Here is a 6,000-nt window from a genome sequence, read left to right on the forward strand (position 1 = left end):
GTCTCCACATATGATAAAGACAACAGAGTTTTGCTTGATAGACAGTGTGTGATTCAAACAGAACACATCTTCCGTTAACATCCTAAACTTAAAGGTCCTATTAGAGGAGTCATGAAAACATCATGCAGCAGGAGAAATCTGCCCAACAACAGTCAGATCATCAAAGTAGGAGAAATCTGCCCAACAACAGTCAGATCATCAAAGTAGGAGAAATCTGCCCAACAAGAGTCAGATCATCAAAGTAGGAGAAATCTGCCCAACAAGAGTCAGATCATCAAAGTAGGAGAAATCTGCCCAACAAGAGTCAGATCATCAAAGTAGGAGAAATCTGCCCAACAAGAGTCAGATCATCAAAGTAGGAGAAATCTGCCCAACAAGAGTCAGATCATCAAAGTAGGAGAAATCTGCCCAACAAGAGTCAGATCATCAAAGTAGGAGAAATCTGCCCAACAAGAGTCAGATCATCAAAGTAGGAGAAATCTGAGGTTTGTTGTTTTATTTAGTCAGTTAAGAACAAATTCTTATTTACAATGACGGCCTACCCCGGCCAACGCTGAGACCCCCAATCACGACCGGATGTGATACAGCCTGGATTCAAACCAGGGACTATAATGATGCCACTTGCACTGGGATGCAGTGCCTTAGACAGCTGCGCCACTTAGACAGCTGTGCCACTCATTACACAAACAATGAGAGGAAAGTGTTGAAAAGTATTTTTTCCTTTTGATCTATTGTGTCTCCTTCACTGCCAGTGTGAAAGGTTCAGAAAAACGACATTCTTTGAAGAAAGGCTTTGTGAAGGAAGCAAAACTGTTTTCAAGGATTTTATTCATGCATCCTAAAGGAAGTGGCCTAACCTGTAAAAGCATAGAAGCGCAAATAACACCAACACTGTCTGTGCCTCTCTGTCATGTTCCTGACCTGTTTTATGTTATTTTTGTATGTGTTTAGTTGGTCAGGGCGTGAGTTGGGGTGGGCATTCTATGTTTTGTGTTTCTATGTTTTGGTCACTTGTAATTAGCCTTATATGGTTCTCAATCAGGGACAGGTGTTTGACGTTTTCCTCTGATTGAGAACCATATATAGGTTGGCTGTTCACACTGTTTGTTTGTGGGGTGATTGTCTTCCGTGTCTGTGTCTGCGCACCACACGGGACTGTTTTCGGTTTGTTTGTTCGTTCGTTAGTTGTAGTCTGTACCTGTTCGTGCGTTCTTCATGTTATATGTAAGTTCTCATGTTTTAGGTCAGTTTACGTCGTTTGTTGTTTTGTAATTTTCCAAGTGTTTTTCGTGTTCGTCGTTGTCTTTCAATAAATTCATTATGTATTCACAACCCGCTGCATTTTGGTCCTCCGATCCTTCTCTCCTCTCCTCGTCCGAGGAGGAGGAAGATCTAGACACCCGTTACACTCTCCTCTCCTGGTGGACAGGAAAGTACACAATATTTCTTATTGCCCTGGATACTTAAATGTGTGTGCCTTGGGCCCTCTTAAATGTGGCATGATGACCAAATGTTAGCAGCAGAATGGAGTGTACAGATTAGGCCTGGTACAGTAATAAACCTCCACAGCATCCTGGAAGACAGACGCAGTCAATACGAAGTGATAACAACTCTGCTGAACAATTACCTCTTAGTCACTCCTGGTATTCCCATTAAAAGGGGATCTGGAGACAAACCAGGCCTTAATTGAGGTCCGAGACAATAATTGCAAAGGAGTCTCATTTAATATTTAATTATGGTGTCTTGGCCATGCTAAATTATACATTCACATAATGACCATGAGCACAGAGTTTGTTCTGTCACTTTAAACCATGGCACAAAAAGAGGCATTCATCCAGCCACTTTTATTGAACTGATATGAATTGATTCATCATAAGCCACCTGGATCTGTCCTCCTTGGGCTCAGCAGCCAGTGAGCCAGCTTCCCCAGTGGAGTGGTGCCAGGTAGGCCTCTCTATCTTAACCCTGCTGCATTCAAATAAATGAGAAGCTATGGGGTCATGGGGCTATGGAGTCTAAAGCCAGAGGATATTGTTCGATTCCACCTCGGCACTCCAGGAGGCAATTTAAACAACCCAGCATGCTAATCAAGGGTGGCGCTCTCTCTCTCTCTTTCTCACACTCTCTCTGTCTCTTTCAAGTAACAGAGGAGCCAAACTGGACCCAAACAATCTAAAGTGGAAACTCAAATTGGGCTCCTGTCTAGGAGAACATTAGGCTCCAACAAGAAATGGGCACTCACGTAGAAAAGGCAGAAATGGGTTTTGTTGACCACACTGCTGTTATGTCTTGAATGTGATTTTTCAAAAATGTTACTTTTTAGACTAGAGAATCATGTCAGTATATTGTGACCTTATGGATCGCTCGGTCCTTTGTCCCAGGGGGTCGTATTTACGAGAATCAACGACTGTTAATGCCAGTGGTAACAGTCAGGATTCAAACCTAAAACAATGAATGTTAAAGTAAGAGGTTGGATGTAGGAAGGGAGGCATCGGGAGTTGAACCTACAATCCCAGCCAGTAGAAGGAGAACAGGTCCAGAGCTCTCCTGCTGCCAGCAAGACATCAACACCATCTCTGAGGAACTGCATTATTATTCCCATACCCGCCCACCTCCGCTCCTCCAGAATAATTCAATATATTAATATTCCCCTGGTATTTGTTGTGACCACAGAAAGCGATAGTGTTCATTCTCCTCTGGTGCTCTGGACCCACAGGTCAGCTGGTAGCAGATCAGAGGCCCCTCTCTGACTCTGAGGTTAAACTAACCAGGTCTGACCGATAAAGATACCTATTCCCTTTGGAAATCTAGACCAGCTTGGCATTTGGTTTAGGATTAGCTTGTTCTCCTGTTCTTTTTTGTGCTCTGAGTATTCTTTTCATTAGCTACTGAGATGCAGTTTGTCTTTGTGTATTGTTTGTAGGAGCCAATCTGTGAATTAGGAAGGTCAATTATAGTGCTAAGGAAATACTAGACTAAGAAAGTACTGTGTCAGTATCAGTATTTGGTATGAAACTCAAACAAAAACGCATTATCTGCAAGGCAAAATCAATTAGTGAACTAACAATGTATCTTCTGGGGTCCTAATCATTGATCAGCTGTTGTTCATCTGATTGTGTCTTACTTGCGATGACTGTGATGCATAGTTGATTCACTTACTTTCGACACATGTACTTATTGTAAGTCTCTCTGGATAAGAGCGTCTGCTAAATTACTATATGTTAGTGTAATAAGCTGTGGAAAACCTCTCTAAAATAAACGGTCTAGTCAAATTTGCCATAAAGAAATGTGGCACAGCTCAAACAGGATCACATCATCACATAAACATACATATTTGTATATTTTTGTTGTAATGTATGTATTCACAACAACTGTCACAAAGACAATGTTACCACACTGAAATAGAAATGGTCCCTGCAAAGGAAGTAGTTGATGGAAATGCTAAAGAACACTTCCCTCTACTGGTACAAAGAAGTGTTACAGTTTGTGGATAATCTTCAATACAAGTGAATTGCAGATTACTGAAAGATGCATTTATTTTTACTTTCTCTGTGCCCTTTCTCTTGGCGGTCACTAAAACGGAGTCACTGGACTGCGCATGTAGCGGACTGTGGATAATGTGCTGGTCCTTGAGGTCTGGGGCGGGTGTTCCATCTCTTATTGGTTCTCTATGGATCCTGTGGAGTACTGGACAGCCCCTGTAGTGTAGTCTGGGTAATGTGCTGCTCATTGGGGTTTATGATATGTGTCTCATCCATCTCCTCATTCTGGGAGGATGTTTGGTTGGTATCAACTCCGTCATTCTCTGTGTCTGATTCCTTCTACTCCTACTCCTATCCTTCCTCCTTCGTTCATGTCCCCCTCTGTATTCTGTTCCCATTTCTCATATATTTTCTCCTCTTGTCTTTCTCTTCTCCTGTCTCTTTATTACTTCCTCTTTTCCCTTATTCTTCCACATCATTATTCTCTCTTTCCTCCCCTGGCTGGTTCCCCTGACTGAGTCTCCTGGTTAGACTCCTGCATGTGTTGATTTGTCTGGTTCTTGTATTTGGGGTCTACTGTGTACAGGTCCTGGTGTCTCTCCTGGTTGGGCTTCATGTGCAGGTCTGTTATTGTGCAGGTCTAGTATTTCTTCTTCCTCTAGTTCGCTCTGCAGGTCATGGTAGTTTGGTCTCTGGAGGTTTTGGTCCAGTTAAGAGGGTGTGTCTCTGCTATCCTGGTTCTCAAACCTGTCCTCTTCAAGTACTTTCTCTGACACTGAAACACAGAATGACAAGATGAGAACAGCATAAAAAATAATTGAATGAGAGAGGAGTGAAAAATTACATTACTTATTGCAACCTGGTCTCAGACCATTTCGTATTATTCTGTATGTAATTCCGAGACACTCCATTTAGTATGATATGTTACGTTTCGTATGTTACTGTATGCATTCATTTGTGGATGTCCATCACTCATTTCGTATGATATGTCACAAATTACAATTACGTTCTATATGTTCCAAATTCACAAAATGTATGATATGTAACAAATTCTAGCTAGGTGGCTAGGTGGCTAATCTTAGCTAGCTAGCTGGCTAACGGTAGCTAGGCTAGGAGTTAGGGCTAGGGGTGAAGTTTAGGAGTTAGGTTAAAGGGTTAAGGTTAGGGGAAGGGTTAGCTAAAAGGGTTAAGGTTAGGGGAAGGGTTAGCTAACATGATAAGTAAAGTAGCTAAAATTAGTAAGTTGTTGAAAAGTTGCTAATTAGCTAAAATTGTCCGCGATAAGATTTGAACTCACAACTTTACGGTTGCTAGACATTTACACTATACACCCATCCAGCCACCCCAATCAACCCCAATATTTTTGTTTTTGCCGTAACCCTTTCCTACAGTCAAATGACCTAGTGGCCTGATGGTGGAATGTTTTTAATAATGTCATAAGTAATTAACATAATTTTTTTTAAACTGCCCAAAATCTGGTATTTCTATGTCAAACGGTTTTGTTATATTTCAGTCTTCTTTGATATATACAGTATGTAAAGTGTAATATTGGGATGCAAACTCAACATTGAATACATTTCAGTTCTATATCTGACATGGTACAGGTGTTCTGTTTTTTTTAAAGACCATAACCATGTATACTTTTGTTTCAAAGTACATTTGTTTAAGACTACCAACAAACACTCTGTGTGAGCCTGATTCAGCCCACTGCGGTAAAATGTTAGTAAGTAACCATCTGTCTTATGTAACCATACCAAACGTAACATAGAGTGTCCCGTATGTACATGTACTCTGTTGCGTCTAGTCTATGAAACCAGGCTGCTTATTGTCATTGTCCAGAAGCAATATTGAATGTGTTGTTTCATTTAAAAAATGGAAGTGCATAATGATTTAATGTGGTCCAATGAGTAGAGTTTGTGAGGCAGTGTTCAGTGGGTGTGTGTTCCTCTGCTGCTGGACCTGTCTGCCATGGGAGGTTAATTCATCGGTCTGTATGTCTGAAGAGCTGTGATCCCGTCTTTTTTCTGGAGCTGCTCCAGCTGTACCTCTAAGGGGTGGTAAAGGGATCTGAGCCTGGCTATGATCTGGTGGGGGGTGGTGTAGGGCTCTGAGCCTGGCTATGATCTGGTGGGGGTGGTGTAGGGCTCTGAGCCTGGCTATGATCTGGTGGGGGTGGTGTAGGGCTCTGAGCCTGGCTATGATCTGGTGGGGGTGGTGTAGGGCTCTGAGCCTGGCTATGACCTGGTAGGGGTGGTGTAGGGCTCTGAGCCTGGCTATGATCTGGTGGTGGTGGTGTAGGGCTCTGAGCCTGGCTATGACCTGGTGGGGGTGGTGTAGGGCTCTGAGTCTCCTCTGGGGTGGCTGAGGGCTGCAGAGCTTCCTCATTCTCTAGTTCTCTTTGTGGGTTCTGAGATTCATGGCTGTTTGGATCCTGGCTGTGTTGGTCCAGAGTAGGGTGTGTGTGCACTGACAGGATGCGTGGCGACTGAGCGATGTAGGAGTAGCATGCTGTCCTGAT

This window comes from Salvelinus namaycush, chromosome 13 (assembly GCF_016432855.1).
Source record: "Salvelinus namaycush isolate Seneca chromosome 13, SaNama_1.0, whole genome shotgun sequence".
NCBI lineage: Eukaryota > Metazoa > Chordata > Actinopteri > Salmoniformes > Salmonidae > Salvelinus > Salvelinus namaycush.